Source organism: Cuculus canorus, chromosome 3 (genome assembly GCF_017976375.1).
Source record: "Cuculus canorus isolate bCucCan1 chromosome 3, bCucCan1.pri, whole genome shotgun sequence".
Classification (NCBI taxonomy): Eukaryota; Metazoa; Chordata; class Aves; order Cuculiformes; family Cuculidae; genus Cuculus; species Cuculus canorus.
The window spans coordinates 81,514,760-81,534,440 of NC_071403.1; the positions used below are offsets into that span (position 1 = coordinate 81,514,760).

Genomic DNA, 19,681 nt, shown 5'->3' on the forward strand with positions numbered 1-19,681 from the left:
TATTGTAACTTAATATTAATAAATCAGACACACTTAACAGCTGTGTCCCTTTGCCCAAGACCTGCAATCTTCTAAATCCTGTAGAAACCTTTACATATTGCACTAAAATTTTAATATGGTTAACTAACAAAATACTGAGATCTCAAAACACTCTCCGTGAATTGAGTAATGTGGATTTTATATAAATATATACACGCTTTTATATTTATGTATGACTCTGTGTGTATATATATTAAAAAAAAACCTTAAAACTTGCTGTTAAGACACAGGCCATTTTGAACATGGTTGGCAGCACATTGGAAGATTATTCTTCCTAATTACTTTGGACTGTTTAGTCACTTAATATCAGATTTGGAAAAGCTTACTTTATAGAAAGAAATAATTTGAAGATATCTAAAAGCTAAAATAATCAGATGAAAATTAAGCTGTTCCTTATTCTTCACAATTGTAGCTCGCCACTAGTCACATCCTGTTCAGGTGATACTCAGTTTGATTACTGCTATATTGATAACATCTTCATCTTGATTTTAATCTGTCCTTTTAAGTCTGCCCAATCTATTTGTATTGTTCCCCCCAGGGATCACTGCAAATAGAAGGAGACTTGCTACTTTTAATATGACTGATGACTTGCTGCTTTTAATATGACTACTTTTAATGATGCCATATTTTCAATCAATGACCATTCAGGTAAAACACTCACAGCAGAAGTATCTAATGAAGGTGATTTAATATATAGGAAATAAAGCAAAAGTTTATTAAAAAAGCAAAGATTCCTTTCTGGCATTTAGATTGTGAATGTTTGTAATGTACGTGAGGAAGATGGGTTTGGATCCAAGTGTATTCAAAGCATGAAGTAAGAATGGTAAACCTGCAAAATAACATGAAAATATTGCAGATCTAGTATGACATTATGAGTTTTACCTTGTCTCAACTATTAGAAATGACAATTTTGCTAGCTATGATTGAAGAGTACCAAAATGAAGTAGAAGAAGGGTGCTTATTTCATCTTTAACTTGTATAATAATGGAAATTTGTTAGATGTTTCTGGGGGGATAATTCTCAAATTAGATAGGGATAATTCTCAAATTAGATAGGGATAAATACCATGATGACAAGAACCAAAAATGTATGCTTTGTATTTGAAAGCAGTTTCCAAGCTGTCCTAGAAGAATTTGGTCGCTACTGTTGGCAGTGTGTGACATACAGAAAGTTGACCATAGAAACGAAACAAAAATCATAGGAAAATTGTTAGCAGCATTTCTGATGTTCAGAAGAGTGGACTAGGTGATCCAGGTAAAATTTTGACCCCAGGAAGAAAATGGCAATGTTCTCAGTATCTTCAGAGGAACAAGACTTTCAGGGACCTAACTCTGCTGTGACGTTGTTTTGACTTCATGCATTACATGGACCACATTTGCAAGCATATTTAGACACATAGTAGTGCAAGTAACGATTCACTGGAGTTTACAGAAGAGTGTGAGTTAGCACATAATAATTATTATTACTACTACAATGCTCCTGTGGATGTGTAGTCCACTGTTTTCAAACTAGTAGATCAAGTAGCTATATACATCTAAATGAGCAAACTTCTCCCAGCTGGCTATTTGGGTATGTATAGGTGCTTAAATGAAAGCAGAAATGCAAGTTGTGCAAGATCAGATTAGATGTTCTGATGAAAACTCTCTGGAAGATAAAATGAATACCATTACACATTTGGTGGATGATAAATAAAATTATTCTCCTAGATCATCTCTGTTTTCTGCTGTTCATAGCCTTTCTCCTGTCTGTGAAAGGGGTCTGAGTTTTTTGGGAGCTTTCCAAGCATTTGGTGAACAGTGCTGCATGTGGTCAAGATTATTACTGTAACTAGAACTTGATTTTTAAATTCTGAAGGGATTTGAAGAGGATTTTTTTTCCTTTCTATTTCCTCATCTTCCTTTATTTTTTTAAAGGAAGAATTGAATGTATATACAATACACTGAAAATCAAGGTAAAAATATAAAATGGTTGTTTTCAGATCATTGATTCCTCCTGCTGTAAGCATAAATTTTAACTTCAAGAAGCTGATTAAGTATATGTCAGCATATTTAAAAAAAATAAGATTAACAGTCTTTGAAAAAGGTAAAATTGTACCATTTGTTGTAAGATTTGGTTGGAGAAAATGCCTTTGAATTCACTGGGTTCAATATGCTGTTCCAGATGTTTTTGAAGTGGGTCACTTGAACCTAGCAAGCAGGTTGCTTATGTCAAAGCATTGCTTGCAAATGCTTTATGGGATTCTCTTGAGTCCTTCCCAAGAAATGGTATGCGAGTTGAACAGAAATCGGAGTCAGTGGGGGAGAATGCATGCTTTTTCACAGCTCAATTTGCTTCGGTCTCCTGAGTTTCAGTTTCAACTTAATCCTTAAACAATGGTTTTATTCAAGTAAACTTTAAAGGCTAGAGTACAAACTTAGGGTTTGGATTTCACCCATATTTTGCTGAAGCAATCTTACCTTGTAGTATACCTGCCCGGGGAGTCCTATAGTTAGAAGACAACAACCTGAGACCTGCATTTTCAGCATGTTGATAAGTTACATAGGAGCAGGTACTGTTTATACATTGTGAAAATGAGTATTACAGCAATACTGCCAGTACGGAATAATTTATGGAGGATTTGGTAACAGCAGCCTGTTACTCTGAACAAAGACAAGTGTTACTGAAGAGTCTTTGAGAATATTACTACCATCTAAAATCATCTCTGAATGCTTCAAAGATTGCTTTGTGATATTTTAGAGCTTTCAGTAGGCCTGTTCTGAGTGACTGTAAATGTACCGTGTCACAGCGCACACACTGGATTGTTGCAGCAGAAGGTGTGTTTGCCCTACATACTGTAATGGGTAGAAATCCCCAAGATCCCTGGGTAAGCACTGCAGGAGCTGCAAGCGGTCCAGCTGTAGTAGCATGGAGCTCTGCGGGGCTGAAAAGCAGACTAAATCAACCTGCACAGTGAGGTTGTTTCTAGGACCCCAGAAAGCTCCCACCTCGGAGTTGACACACACATCTACATGTTACACTGTGCAGCATAAATATGCCCACTGAAGACCTGAATAAAACACCTGCACTGTTGTGGTCTGGGCTGCTTTTTCTGTTACCAGCTTGAGTATCGGTTATACTTGATCTTTAACCAGCATAACCACAGAGGGACCACCTAGTTACATTTGGACACATCATTTAATTCATGACAGAAGATTTTTTGTGTATGAATAATAAAGTGGTGAATTGAGGCATCCCATTCTCTGAGAATAATCTATACTCTTGATGCCGGAAAAAAAGACATGTCTCTTAATACAAATGTGCAAAAAAAAAAAAAAAAAAAGAAAAAATCTTCATTTTGATAATTTTGTTTGTTTAACGTTGACTGAAAATTTAAAGAAGTGGCCCACATTTTTCAGTAGTATTTTATAAACAGAATTGAGTAAATTGGTCTAATGATATGTCATCTCTAAAGCAGGTCTGTGGGGGCATGTCTTAATTTCAGCCACAGGTATGATTACAGAGTGGGAGACTTTGCTCTGCTGCAGTGTAGCATTGCTGATTAGGCTTTGTGTTCCTCAAGTTCAATTTGTGGCACATGCCAGAGACCATAATCATAGGGGTTCAGATGACATGGCAGGAGCTCTTAGTTATAGCTGTACCTTTTAGTTAGCTTTGGATCTTGTGGTGGTTTTCATCTTGGTATATAAACATGGTTTATATCCTGGTTTCATACTTCTACCCCAAAACAAAGCCACAGCTCCTAAGAAAGGCAGGTTTGGATAGAAATGACATTACCTGATGCCTGCCAGGACCCTGTCTGAAGGCAAAAGAAGTCTGATTTCTTTAATTGTAACAGAGTGCTGTCTGTTACAGAAGCTTGAATAGAGCAGCCTTTGTTTCCCAGATCTGATAGTTCTGCCACAATAATGTGTTTGCATAAGTAACTTATTCCTTCTTATCTTGTGTGTGAATTTGGATTTCCGATAGAAAGTGCACTTTTTCTGCTTATCACATCCAGCACTTGCATGATCTTATATTCGACCTGATTTTCTTGAACTTTAAATCTTGAACTTTAAAATCAAGCTCTTCTTTACCCATATCTTCAAAAAGAAACCCAGAATAAATTTTGTCCTTGCTCTCCTATCTGTTTCTTTATGTTTGTACCGGTTTTACTTGAAAAAAGTATATATATGTAGCTCTTGAAAATATTTTTCAACTCACCAGCTATGTTATAGCTTGCTAGCAGTGGGCTTGCTTTTTTACATTATAGTAAGCAAGTTCTTAAACCCCTCTATTTAAAGCAGAGTTTGCAGTCTGTAATATTTACAGAAATAGCAAACTTGTTTGAGAATCGTTAGATCAGATTAACAGTCCTGAAAAAACAGAATGAAGAGAATTAATACTGAGAAGAAAGCACACCCGAAGTCAACCAGTTTTGAAAACCACAGTGGTCTTTTCCAGTAGCGTGAGTCCAGCTTGGCTGGCCCACTATCACAGTTTGCTGCCACCAAAAAATGTTGGTGCTTCTGCTTCCTCAGACACACACTGAAAGTCTTTCCTTAATGCTGGTTTCAGTCATGACTTGAGTCCTGTGTGACTGGGGTACAGTGCATGAAGCTAGTAGGAAATAGTAAGTGAATAAGCTTTCCACCACCATACTGAGGTGAACTGGCTAAGCTAGGACCACTCAGGCTAGCAGGGAAGGTGACATCCAGCAGGAAGCAGAAGTGAGGGGTAGGACTACTTTTCAGTGAGAGGGAGTTGGATGGGCTCCTCTTATCATCCCTGATCGCTCCAGCGCTCCTGCTGGCACTCTAAACAAACACCTGTGTGTTGCATTTTCCTGGGTTTTATGCACTTAAGTTGCTCTGGTTACCTCTGGTAAGTGATTGTCTCCAGCACACACAGACACTGGTAACAATTAACTTGGGGACAGTGGTGTCCACTGCTCTGCCTGTTTATAAAGCTAATGGGTATCTGTGCCCTCGATGTAGTTAATCAAGCATCCTCTGAGGTAGGGACAGTTACTTCACGCTTTCTTACACACAAATATGTATGTATGTTTGCATACTGTAGTGAACAATATTATTGGTTAAAACTTAACTAGCCCATGCTATCAAGTTTTGGAGGAAACAGTAAAAATGCAACTTTGTAAAAGAAAACTGTTAACTCTAAAATCTGTTCTTTTTCTCCTTCTGTGCCAGCCAGTTCTGTTTCAGGAAAAGCAGTAGCCTCTCTGTTCCCTTTACTGTTCTTGTCTTCTATCCAAAAAAAACTTGCCAACAAGCTGGTATCTCACTAAGCACAGCCTGTGTGCCTGCCTTCAGCAGGCTTTTGCCAGCTATTCAGCATAAAAAGCTTGCAGACTGCTCTCAGTGTTACTTGGAATGGCATAGGGCTTTACAGAGTAACACCAGCTTGGCCTATTCCATTTTCCCTATATGTGCCATTTCACTCAGATGCCCAAAGGAGCATATATGGAGCAAAGAAGGGATTAATTCAACAGTGCTATGGTTCTGCAAAACACCCTCTGACATGGATAGGAACTGTACAGAAACAAAGGTTGCCGGAGAGTCTGCTGACAAAATGAAAGTTTTCTTGATCTAAAACCTATATTAATATTTAAAGAAAACAAGGAAACAACGACAAAAAAACCCCCAGCAACTAAATGTGGAACCTTCCTGCTCCATGCTTTCAACTTCTATGTGTAGTTATTTTACAGAAGAACAGAAGACTCATTTTAGACATTGGCACTTAGCTTGATCTGTTCTCCGTTATATAATGTGGTTGTATAGTATGTGAGTGCTTCCTTGGTGATGCTGAAAACCCCAGTTCTTGCTTTTAACACAGGGGTACATTGTGACTTGCTCAGGAAAAATAGTAACTTAAGAAGAATGGAAACTGGAAGTTCTTAGTGGCAGGCCAGTACCTTTACTGTACAGATCTTTCTGACCACAGTCTTTTAAATTAAAGTGGAAAAGCTGTCATTTTATTCCATTTAAACAACTTTACCATCTATATCCCCAAGCCCTATTGTTCTCCTGTGGACTGGTCAGTTGTATCTTCTTTGACTCCTCTGACTATCAATTAGCTCTGTGGTCTGGTCACAGCCAACAAGAGTTAGTTATGGCTTTCGATGAGGACAAAGAGCATTTTAAATGAAAAATTATCCTTAGGATGTTGAGACTGTTCTGGGAACAAATGGGAAGTAGGACTTTGATACATGATTTGACAGTTGAGTAGTGAAACTAATGTTTCTGTCACATCACATTGTCTGTTAATTCTTTTGGCAAGTTGTATTTCCCATGAGAGTCAGCTACAATGAGTGACGTCCAGGGATAGCGTTTCTTCTCAAGCTTTTTCCATGCTAAGCAGCTTGGATTCCGACATGTAAGACACATGTGCTGACAAGACTCAGATGCACCTGTTCCTTGACCAGGACCACTCCATAGATGAAGATTTATAAAGCTTAAAAAGAAAGGGCTGAAGGGTGTGTAGCAGTTGAGCTGGAAAGTTTCACTGCCAGAGATATTTTTAGTATAAATCGTGTACTGGCATCTAAGTTTAGAGTGATTGTAAGTATGTCCCAAGTTTTATTATACGAAAATAAGCAGCTACTGAGACTGAGGGCAACTAGGGACCACAAAACACCGAATGCATGATGTGATACCATTCATTCTAACGTGCCTATCAGAATTTCTTGCCTAAGCTCTACCTTTACTGCCTGCTTCAGCAAAACAGATTAACAGAGCTTCTTCAGTTATTTTTTCTGCTTTTCTTGTTCACTGGAGTGTGAGAGGTGCTCTGTCACCTTCTTTTTCTCAACAGTATCTACACTTTGATTATGAGCTCCAGATTTCTGTTTGCAACACAATACTATATGCTATTGTATGTATATTCCTCATATGTCCCTGGGCTCACCTCTGAAATCTCAAAAGGCTATATAAAGATATCAGAAGTACATTTATTGCATATATATTGCAGGAAGTGTGGTCTGCAGAACTATGGCTTGCACATTATTGTGCTTACCAAGAAAGGAGCAAAGGGGTTTACTAGCCAAGGGCAAAGAACTCTCTTCTTTAAGCTTTCGGTCAAAAACCAGTCTAGACATTTTTATCACATTAAACAGTCTGGAGGATTTAATAGGTATGTGACAGGAAGAAAAGCAGTCTGAACTAGCTGACCGGTTTTCTTATGGGAAAAGCATATTGGGCCCAAGTCTTTATTCTTTGCAATGGTAATTATTATATTGGAAGTGTTAATGGTGATGTATGAAGCAAAATGGGGTTTAGGCATATAAAAATGTTACGCTCACTTTCACCATAGTCTGCTGTGCTTAGTGTGTGACACTGCTCTTGACTTTCATAGGCTATATGTTTGATGAGAGTGGGTACCACTTGTCTCTAAGTTGGAGGCCAGAATGGATAGTGGAAGTGTTAGTTAAGCACCACAAAACAATTCAGTGCATGCAGCCAGTGGAAATGATAAAACATTTTCTTTCTGTCTCTGTTAGAGTCCCTTTATCAATTTTTAAAGTGTAACAAGTTGCATCTGTTGATTTCCATTGCATCTGATGGCTTCCAGACAGATTACTCTGCTTTTGACCTCCATGCTCTCATCTAGAATCAGTTCTTTCACCTTCCCAGACGTTTTCCCCAAGTGCTCCTTTGTCTGTAGCACGGAGGAATGCTGAACTCTTTGTCTCCAGAAGCCCTGCCATCCCCACTCCTGAGCTGTCACAATAAATAACCCCACTCTGCTGTTGCCTGGAATGTTGACACTGGAATGTTGTTCTTGCTACTTCTTTCTTTTTTACCCCACACATCTAGACACCAGCATTTTTGTTTGTTTAGTGTGTATTCCACCCTCTTCCCTCCTTTCCAGCCTTATTGCAGAAACCAGCTTCATACTTGAAATAATCTCTAAAAATAGACTTGTGCTATCCCGAACCATTTCCATTTCAGCTATTCCATACCATCCACTGTTCTTTTCTAGCATTGTGAAAATGCTGATACCTTCTCTTTTCATTTTAGTTATATTGGCCTGCTCGGGCACTTCATCATTGTGTCAAAGCCCACATCACTGTCCGTCATCTCATCCTTGTTTTCTGTGTTTTTTCAGTTGTTGGTTCCCTCCTCTTTTCAATTGTTGAGCTCTTCCCCAAATATCTATTTAATTTCTTTCTTCCCTAATGGTTGTCCAGAAGCAAGAATGTCTTCTTATTGTAGCATGATGTGCATACTCTCACCTTTCCAGGAGAAAGCACTGCTTATCTTCCTGCTGATGCGAGTGTGTTATGTTATATACCTGTCTTGGCATAACGGCAATGGTATCCTCCACTCATACTGCCTATGTAGAATTTTCGCCCTTGGTAGAAGTGGCTCCCAGCAGCAGGGAACAATAAAGAGCAGTGATGAGGAGTCTTGGGGAGGTAATAGCTCAGCTCCCCCTTTTGCTTCCTGTAGTTCAACGCTGAATTGCATCTTAACAGTGAGGAATTTAGAGAAAGTCAGTCCCCTGACTGTGCTGTCTCCAGTTAGTCCAGAAAAATCTAAATAAATTGAATCTCTCAGCATGTTGTAAGGCCTGTTGTTTATTATGAGATGTCAAAATAAGTGTTTAAAATAGGCTGTGTCCACCAGCGTGCCATACCAGTACTTCTGACTGAGAAAGACTGGCCTCCTTTTTGTCTCCGTACTGGACAAATAGGTTACATACTAAGACTTTTATTTTTATCCCTTTGGGAATACTGTGTCAAGTCATCTGTTTGGAGCAATATAGAAATTCTTTTCCTCTAGAAAATTTCATATACATTATGAATAGTTGAACAAGCCAAAATACATCCAGCAGGAAGATTTGGAGAGGCTGCTGGCTTGGAACATTCTCTCATCCCTCTCTTTAATAGGTTGCGTGCTTGGTTTTGCCTCATTTTTTTAAACAAGAGATACATTAATATTCAGAAAGACATTTTATGGGTATTGTTCTCAAGTAATGTAAACAACTGAATATCCCAATAATGAGTGTATTAGCACTCCGAACTGTTTTATCAGATAAACTTATCTTGCATGTCTTGACCTCATTTTACTCTGAAGAGACAACAGCTGTCAATTTTATAATCACTAATGTAACAGGAAATGCAGCACAATGTCAAGAGGTTGTTTAAATATTTGATTAGTAGAAACATCTATTGAGATTACACTGTTTCTCTGAGGCAGAGAATAGTAAAAGAGACCATGGCACCATGTTTTATGCATCCATCTTTTGTTTATAAACTATGATATTAGTTTACTGAAAAAAAAACCTAAAACTAAAAAGAAACTAAAGGATTGGTGACATTTCATTTTTATCCTTGATCTCATTACCTGCACAACCTTGGCTACTCTGTCTCCATTGCTTTTAGAGCTTCTGGGCAGTGGCACAACAGCCATTCAAAGGGAAACCTGGCTGAAACAAATTTTCAAGAGATGCTTACTCTGCCACCTACCTACGATAATGAAGTAACGATAATAGTTTAAAGTTCAGAACCAGTTGCTTTTCCTCTTGAATCTCTAGGAAATGAAACCTATAAATAGCTGTTAACCTGGTATGTCTCAAATATGTTGCTCTGTATTTGAACAGCTGACCTGCTGAAAGAGGGCTTCTGGTTTTCCATGTTATAGGCAGCATTTTATTTTTAGCCTTGTCACAATACGTTATGTTTAGAACTGTGGCAATTTCATCTTCAGAAAAATGACCAGTTATCTATTAAATGAGTTAATAATGGATGTTACTTGTGATTAAAGATATGTAACATGAATAACTTCTAGCTCTGGGACACCTTGCTGTCAGTGCTTTCAAACTCTCTATATAGGTAAATTATTAGCGTCACTAAGTGGGTGATTAATAGAAGTCTTGCTAGCCTTATTTTTTTAGAGAGGGAAAAAGGAAAATGGGAAATGGCAAAGTGTCTACTCAGGACTCCAGAGCAGTCTGGCTAAATGTCGACTGTAACCCAGATCCTTTGACTCCTACAGCTAGCCCAAAGAGGCAGTTTTTCCTGAACATGAGTGTTGATTCTGCGTACAACAGGTAGAGTGTTTGGGGGTGAGAGAAGTAGACGAGTTGATCCTATACAGCATTGTTAGGCCAGGCAGTTTATGATTATTTTGTCCCTATCTGTTAAATGTTCCTGTGATTCATCGATCTGCTTTTTGCACAGTAATGTTGAAGTGCACATCATGAGCACTGTGTGTTTCTTTTCCTGATACTGACTAGGAGAATCGGAGTAAGAGCCTTTATGAAAGACAGTCTGTTCTGTTGTTTTCTGTTTTTTTCTGATTTTAACCTGAAATCTTGGCAGAAAAATTAAATTAAACCAACCAACCATTCTGAGGGAGCTGCAGTTTCCTCTAGCCAGGTATTAGCTAGGTCAGGTTACAGACGCCCTGCTGTGGCTCTTACTTGGGCTCAAGTTGTGTCACAGAATGGAGGAAGGAAGAAAGGCTGCACCTACAAGTCAGTGCTACTCAGGATCTGAATTTACTGCAGCCACTGGGACTGGGTAGTCAGAAGGATGGTGGATAATTTCTGTTACATCCAGCTGATAATGCCACACCTGCATTCCCCTACCTCCTAGCTGAGACTTGGAGTCAGGACATGAGCCAACAGGTGAGTAAGCAGGATAATGAGAAGGATGATGAAAACAGGGGTATCGAGTGCAAGGAAGTAATGAGTGTACTGATCAAATGCAGAGATGCTAGGTCTATGATTCTTGCTTTTCATTCCATATTATCTTTCCTTGTTTAAAGAAGGGGATGCAAAACTTACTTTCTCTAGGATGTAAGTTGAGTGCTGAGATGAAATCTGAGCATTGTTATGACTTGTAAGATAGGTACAAAAGTTTTCTGACTAGTGCCATGCGTTAAATTGCACAATGACAATCGCACCTAAAAAGTGTAAATACCCCTGTATCTTCTTGGTGACTGTAGTTTGTAGGCTTTATATAGGCTACTGAGAAATTTGTAATTCTTTTAACACACACACACACACCCCAGCTGTCAAATAATAAATGCAGCTTTTTGATATTTATGCGTTTTGGACCATTGGAATGATTGCCAACGTTTACCACCTTTGTTTTGTCTGACGTTTTGAGCCAGCAGTGTGGCTCACTTGTGTTTTCTCAGAAGTCGTCTAGAAAACTGATCAGAATTGAACGCTGCAAATTATAATGTCACTTTACTAATTTTAGATTTAAAACTAACATCTATGTTCCTCGCAGCTTATTAGTTCTTAAAGTATCTGTATATTTTGAGCAAATTCATATTAAGTCATGTCAAAACTTTATTAAAGTTTGGATTGAACTAAAGTACCTGACCATAGAAGGGGTTATTTCAAACACACAGAGATTTAGAAGTTATTGCAAAAATGTGATCTTGACCTTTCATTACATTTATTAATACAAGGTCTGAGTCTGTGTCATTGTTTGGAAACAGACAACTGTGTTCTCAGGACGTGGTCATGGAGCAGCTGATAGTTGTAGTTTGTTTTATTTTCCTTTGAGCTGCTAGCTTGTGCTATTTCTGAAACTTTTCCTTGCACTTAAAAATGAAAGACTGACCATATGAATCTGGTTTGGAAGTTTGTGTTGCTTTTTCTATTATATCTGTAGTTAATAATTCAGTCTTAGAAATTTGTGGTTGTTTTATGTCCTAGGATCCCTGAACTTTTGTGTTCATAATGGGGATGATGCTCACTTAAGGTTATTTGATATTTAGCTGTACTCTCACCTGAATTCTTCTTAGGATTTTAATTTCAATCATTTATTTATGTTTTCCCATCTCATTAAAGAACAGGAATCGCTTCTCCTTGAGATCTTTTAGAGCACTAAGCCCTGGGAGGAGGGTAAAAGGAAGAAGTTGTTGAAGTTCTGAATGTCAAAATCGTTCATGATTGTAATTAAAATGAGTGACACAAATACTTTATACAGATATACCTAAAAAAGGGAAACACTGTCAAGTAACTTACAAGCTGTGTTATCTGTCTGCTACAGATTAAACAACAACAGTAGAAATTAAGTAAGGTATTAATTGCCCAAAGAGCATATTGAAGACACTATTTTTTTTAATAAATGTCGTTAAGTCCCTTTCCTTTGGGGTTTCATGCTGTAATTATACAAGGTGCCAGATTTTGCAAGACTGTAAAGAAAGAATTTGGCCTTAAGTAATTCAGAGAATACTTGAGATGTTTTGCAAGTGCTATGTATTTGTTGTTGATGATGTTGTTATTATTAGCAGTAGTATTGCATGAAGCAGCCTTTATTTTAACAGTGTCTTGAATTGAAAGCCACAGAGTAAGGTAATTAAACTAATAAAAGTCACTGCTGGTTAAATCAAGATACATTGTATACATACATCACATATAGCAGTTCAGAAAAGATCTTGACAACTATTACACAAACTATTGCTTTTATCAAAGTCCAATTTATTCTCTGTTACTACCTGGGGAGGAGGAGGTTTCCAAGAAATGGAATGCTTGACATTATACTAAAATTAAATCTTGAATGCCTCAACACTTATGCTTAAATAAAGATAAAACTGTACCATCTTCCACATTCTTAGACAACTTAATTTTATATAGGATTAGTGTTCATTATTGGAATGAGAAAACAGGGAAAGTTCTAGGGAAAGGTTCGTCGTATGCTTACATTATGAAATTAAGTTCACTTGACAGGTCAAAAGCAAAAAGTTACTGTTAGATGGATACTGAACAATATGTGTAAATGCAAATTAATTATCATTTATTTATTCTTTTGATGATCCAGATAGCTAAATTCTCTGTATATTATGAGCATGTTCCTCCCTGAAGCCATCACTTGGGAAGATCTGTGCCTTTTCCCTTGCCCTTTGCCTTTACTGTAACAAAATTGAAAATAGAAAGGCCAAATTTTCCATCACCAGAAAGAAAGAACAACAATAAAAAATTTTGATTTGGGAAAGCATATGGGTTTCTGTTTTAATAATTTCATAAATTGTTCATAATTTCTTAATATTTAAATTTTTACTAACTTCTTGTTATGATAGCTCTGCATTTTGGCTTACTGTTCAAATCATACTTTTCCTAGAATGTATATAGATGAGCTTCTGCTATTACTATTGGAGTACTATATGAGTAAAAACTTACCCTTTTCAATTTAACACTTCATTGTTAAAAATGCCGGGTTCCTTTTGTTTTTCTGGGCGTCTCAAGAGGCACCTGTCTAAAGGCTCATTTGGGTCAGCAAGTGAAGTTAATAGCATTAGTTTACAGTGATGGCACACCAGGACAGATCCTAACCCTCTCAGAAGCTGTGTGATGAGTTCAGATGACTTCAGTGGTCAATTTGGAACAATTCAAAAGGAAAAACCTGCTCCAGTGACTCTGTGTTGCTGCTGAGTATAGAAATTATTTGCCTTCTTGGCTCTACAAGATTTGCTTTAGGAATGAGATGGGTTGGTTGTCTTTGTTTTTCAGTAGAGTGATATTCATGCCACCAAACTTTAGTCTCCTTGGTGGAATGGAAAGTAAGTACCCTAAATTAAGGTTCAAGTAGTTTAGCTCCACTGATAATACGGTCAACCACAATCAGTAGGTGTAGAATTTGCGCAAGTGACAAAATCAGATGATTTTGTATTAAGCCATCTTTTAACCTTATGACCAGAATCAATGCTTTTTATTTTTTACGTAAAACATAAAAAATTATATAATTTCTAAGAAATAGGTATACTATTTCTTGCATTGAATTTATTAAATATGTAATGTCACATGTATCATATTTATTACTAATTTTGAGGTTATAGGTAATTCTTTGGAAGCCTGTTCTCTTAGAGAATTTAAAAATTTTCCTTTTTTTTTTTTTAGTATTCTTGACGCCGCTATGAATACTTGTTTATTTTTTATGAGCTTTGCATGTGTGTCTGCAGGGTTAAGTTGTTCGTCTGAACTGCATAAGACAAGCTGATATGCAGTCCTTATTTTTTGCCTCGGTGCCTCTTAGGCAAGTTCACAATGAGTCGATTAATTTAGAAGTTTGTGAGAAATTAGACCTATCATCTGACTGAGAAGCTTTCTGTAATGGCTGTGACGGCTTGATTTAAATATATTTCTAATTGTCACTACACAGTTTTCTTATACTGTTGCAAAAATACCAGAATAAGGTTTTTTTATACTTAGTATGTCTCTTTATATTCACTTCTTGGAAAGGGGAATGCCCCTCCCCCCCAAAAAAAAAAAAAAGGATATGTGGTAAGTACTTATGGCAGATAACGAGAGTTTTAGAATTAATGGGATGGCTGGGAAAAACTGCAGATATTAGCAAACCTGGACAAAAAGAAAACCAGCTAAGGTAGCAGGGAGGTCTTGTTTGCGTCCTTTGGTCTATCTTTGTAACTCAACCTGTTAGAGATAAAGGCTGTCTTCAGCAGTGATGACTGAACCACACCTCAGACCTTAAGTTAAGGCAAGACCACCTGCCTTTCAGTGCTATGGTGTAAGCATTTGTTGTTTTCTGCTGTCAGCAACAGGTACCCTCATTTCTTAGCCTGAAGCAGAGCTCTGCAGTGAGCAGTCTCACTGAACTGAATAAGAGGTTAGTTAAGAACAAGCCACTTTTTGTTTTGAGCTAATCTCTCAGCTGCCCCTGCATGCCAGTGCATTCCAGCAATTAAAACAAAATGGAAAAATGAGACAAAATGGAAAATGAGACCATTGCTAGACAGTATGTGTTCAAGAGCCTGATCTGTGTTGTATGTCTTTTGTTGCTTCTGGACCTTGTTTTTGGGATAACTGTTTCAAGTTGCTTGCATTAGCTGTGGGAATGTGTTTAAAAATAACCCAGAGAAAAAAAAACGCTCCTTTAAAAAAAAAAGGGGAAAAATAAAACCCAACCTCACTCCCCAAACAAACAAACACAACCAAAATTTAACCATGGAAGAGCCTGAAGTACTGTGAAATCTTGGAATTGCTTTACAGTGTAGTGTGGATACTGCAGAAATTTAGTAGTGTGGCTCTCACTGTTACTTTTATCGTAGGACTCACACCATAGTGGCTTTTATTTTCTAAGTGTTCTTTAAACTTACTCTGAATTTTAAGTTCTAAAGTAGAAACCAGAGGTCTGTGTTTAAAAAACACCCCACCTTTGCATTTTGCATATGGTAATGCTGGTACATTTATGACCAAATGAATTTGAGGAGCAAATGTATGAGAATCTGAGTTTTCTTCCTGTAAACCTCTAAAAACAATTGTATTTGAATATGACAGTACTTCAGACCCTTGTTAAAAAATGAAGGGGGCATTTTTATGAGAATTTCAGTGTTGCATTGCCTGCTTAGCCTTGGATAGCTAGTTTCTCACTCTAGTCCACCACACTGTAGGTAGACTTTCTGAACTGGGGTGAACTCCATAAAAAAAAAATCAAGAAGTTATAGAGGTCTGCTATATAGATCTGGTTGACTTTGTTATGAGGACTCTTATTGACCAGATAGGAGTGGTGGTGAAGGATATATGTGCTTCAAGGATGGTAAGAGTGAGAAATACATTAGTGTTATTTTTGTTGACATTGCTTCCTTGTATCTGTAATATAATATAAGACTGGGCAAGATTACCTAACTTAGCATGGTGTTCTGTGAGTGCTTATACCTCACCTTGAAGCCCACACAGAGAGTAGCCAAAGCAAGTTTAGGTGGTGTGATTTGAAGAGGTAAGTGGTGAAATGGCAGAGTGTGAGGCCTCCTTGCTTTTTACTCAGCAAATAGTCCTTCGTTCCAGAGGCACAAATAATAATTACTGAAAAGAAAAAAAAAAAGTTACAAGTATCGTTGTAATAATTTTCATGGCTAAGCAAACTATGGAAATTGAGTTAACAGGTTTTAGATTCAGGGAGGGAATCAGCTCTAAGGAATACTGGTGTCCTTTCCAGCAGTGTCTCAGCATTGGCAGGATGTTTATGGGATCCGCGGAGTATCTTATCCGTCATGCTAGCCAGCCCTGTGGGTTAGTTTAGAATATCACCTCTTTCCCCAAACATTTGTCTGCTTTGTATTAACAGAATCCTTTCCTCCTCCTGTTCAGACACACCTTGTCCTCCTTTTGCTCAAAGAATGAAAAACCCCAGGTTTTATAGTCACTTCATCCCCCACACCCCAGATTTAGCTTAGCTTAGTACAGCCAAACTTACAAAGAAGAAAGAAGTATGTATCAAATAATGCTATTCTGGACATCATTAATTTTGTGTCCCAGGTACTCCATGTGCATCAAAAGATGTTTTTTTCCTTGTGATCCAAATCCTGTCTTCAGGCATAAATCAGTATTGAAAGAACCACTCAAAAAGCATTTAACTCCTGCACTTGAGAGACTTCACCCACTTTTCTTTTGTGGTCATTGATTAAATCCAGAGGTGTATTTTATATGCGTGTTCTTTCTGCTTCTCTGAAGAGCATATATTCAGAGGCATTTCTGTACTCTAAGAATCCAAAATCAATGAGCAGACTTTAATTTTTAAAGATTGTTTAAAAGTTTTAAAATTTTTTTTTTCTCTCTTTAAATTCAGTTCCTGAACCTTCTCTGTCCCAGTTGAATCTTCACACGTTTCATTGTTATTAAATTTCATTAAAGAGAGTAATTCTTGAGTCTCATCATAGTGTGGATATGTGCATGCATATAGTTGCAACCACAGGAATGTTAGAATGTCATGTTTATTTGATTTTAGTGCATGGGGTTGGGTTTGTTTTTTTTACTTTCTTTAACTGCTTAAAAATTGATGAACAGAGCTCCAAAGGGTGACAAGGGGTACGGAAGAATAGGGGTTTTTTTGTATCAGTGTAATAAATGAGAGACTGAAAAGAGCTTTTCTAAAGGCAGAGAGGATTTTCTTCACCTTCTGCACAGCTGCCAAAGCATATGGCTTAAAAATCTTGCTTGTTACAATTCATCTGGCTCCATGCTACATGTACTAAACTCTTCTTTCCCTCACCCTTCATCCGTCTCAGTTCATCTGTAAACTGTATTGACCTGTGAGAGAGCAGAGCTTGAGAAGAGATTGGCAAGATGGTAAATAACAATGAGCTTGAGTCTCTGAGACAGAACTTGATTGCTTGATAAATTATGAGCAATCAAGCATGTTTTCTCGCAGCTTAATGCTGGGTTATGCAAATAAGGAGAAAGACTGTAATTCTGGTTTGTGTGACAGAGGGCTGTGCTTGGGCTACTGTGTCCTGGTCCAGACCTCTAACTTCAGAAAGGCAGCTGGAAAAGTGAAGAAGGCTCAGGCTGACTCAAAGATCTGAAAATGTGCATTGCAGCAGAAACTGAAGAGCTCAATCTATTTAATTTATCAGTGATGAAGTAATGAGACAGCTTCTTCATACTGTGTGAGTACCCAGACAAGAAGATATCTGTGAAAAGGAGCTATATTTCTGTGACTGGATGATGAACTCAGCAAAGTTCAGATTGGTTGTGGAGTGCGTGTTTGTAGTGCTAAAGTAATTAATCTTTCTGAAAGATAAGTATCTATTCAAGTCCTCTTTACATCCAGGATTCAGAATGCCAGATGCTGGACGGAATGTTGTGTTGTTTTTTGTACAGGAGTTCAGAGCAGATGCAGAGCTTGCAGGTTTAAAACCTGTTGCTTGTGTGGGGTTCAGAGTCAGTAAAAAAGGGGTAAAGGCCATGTACAGAGGCTGGGGACTGTATCTAGCTTCAGAGTCTTAAAATTGTCTTCACATTTCTTCTGTTTTAGCACAGAATGCATATACTTTTCCCAGAAGGAGTTCAAGGCAGCGTGTGTTGCTGCATGAACTACCTGTCATATTTGAACTGTAACGTTTCTTCTTGGGAACACTCTGATAGTAAAAGTTATTTAAACAGATAAAGAAATGATCAGTATGCCGTGAACAGTTAGTCACTTCAGGTGTGTATGTTTTAAGTTTCCTTTAAATCTAAGGGACATTTTTCCAAGTCCTTTGCGGATTTTTTGTATAGTATAGGGGTTTGTGGGTTCTGGTTTCAACTTTGTCATTAACAAACCCTGAAAATTAAGAAAACAGCTTTCTGCAGCTGCATTTCTCTGCAGAGCTTTGCTCTGAGAACAATCACTAAGGTTTAAAGGTGTGATTATACTGAGCTCCTGTGTGAAGTCTGTGAGCTGTATAGAACAAGATATCATCATGCTACAGCATGCAGCTTCCTCTGTGGAATGAGGAAAAAGCAGGTGTATGCTGATGTAAACTGGAAGAGACCCTAAAAATCTTAAGTGTAGTTATAAAAAATAAAAGTTTGATAATTTGGCACGTTCCCTGAATTATCTCGAACCATCTCATGATTCTTACGTGCAAGCTCTTATCACTCTTTTACAGAGTGGTAAGAGCGAAATGCACCAGGCTGGCAAAAAGAAAAGAGAATTTTTGATAAGATGCTAAATGCGGCTGATCGCTTTTTGACCCTAGTTCCTTATCCTCTGTTTTGTTCAAAGCATCTCTTCACTGGGGGAAAAAAAAGTACAGATGAGTTGTCTTAAAGGTTGTTTAGCCTCTTGTTTGGAATTTGAGTGTACAGGTATGTTACTTGAGTTTTCATTTCATTTTCAACAAAAGTGAACACTTAATGGTGGCACATATGTAACTGTCAGTTTGTACTTTTGATAGTTATGGAGAATGAATTCGTTTGTCCTATTCTTAAGGTTTTGGAAATGTGATATGTATTTTTTTATTTCTATATCAATGACCAAAAAAGGTCAGGAGATAGAGATGGGGAGCTTCAAAATGTGTTTTGCACTTTTTTACTAGTAAGGATATTTTTTTGGTAGGAAACTATCAAAAGTAACTGTTCTTGGAGCTGCTGTTGGATAGTCTTTTCACAGTATCCTCTGAGTTCTTTTGTTCTTTTCTTGTTAGAACATTTTTAATATGAATGAAAATAAGACAGAGATGGAGAATACTATAAAATTCTTGATTTTTTTTTTTTAAACACCTGCATCTATTTTGGGTCTAAAGTTCAGTTAAAGTAGACATTTCTGTCTGAGAAAGTTATGGAAGCTTCGTTACCTAATTGGTAATATTTTAGTCTGTTATTCAGAGTTTTGACATCTACAAACACTAGGAAGCTGGTTTGCATAGTATAGATTACCCAGACTGACATGCTTTCCCTTGCATTTTATGTATGCTTTTTAGTCTCACTTACACAAACTTCACTTGGGCTGGATGCCTACATTGCAATGGAGTAAGAACTGTGCTGATAACCATTATCCCTGTATCGTCTTACTGGAGATGGTCAATAGTAGATGAACATTGTCAGGTGTTCAAGGAGGGCTAGGGCAAGCAGATAAGAATGGGGTAAGGCAGTGTTCACCTGTGGGACTGGCGATAGCATGCAAGGTCAGGGGCTCGTCACCGTGTGCTCTGTTCATCCTCAATATACCATTTCACAGTGATTTGCTTACATCTGTGAGTCGGTTATCTTACTGCTGCTAAGTGTATTTCCCTCTCATGCAAGACTTTCTGGGCCAGCGTATGAAGGAATAAAAGATGCTGTGCATCCTCGATGCTGTTAGTAAGCAGAAATAATGCAGATACACTTTACTGCAGATAAAATGAGCTTCAATATGGCAGAGTACCTAGTTTGGACATTTTCTGATGTAAAGCAGGATAACATAGAA

General features: G+C 37.7%; 1 protein-coding gene across 6 annotated transcripts in view; it reads left to right on the forward strand.

The window, feature by feature from the left end:
* PLCB4 (phospholipase C beta 4) overlaps window positions 1-19,681 on the forward strand; it is a 205,358-nt gene that overhangs the window by 94,307 nt on the left and 91,370 nt on the right. The window contains exon 1 of one of the 6 annotated variants that reach the window (XM_054062736.1): window positions 17,379-17,399. The exons of the other annotated variants lie outside the window; for them this stretch is intronic. The gene's annotated coding sequence lies outside the window, so the exon portion shown is untranslated. Of the gene's footprint in view, window positions 1-17,378; window positions 17,400-19,681 lie in introns of those variants that run through there. 6 annotated transcript variants of the gene reach the window in all.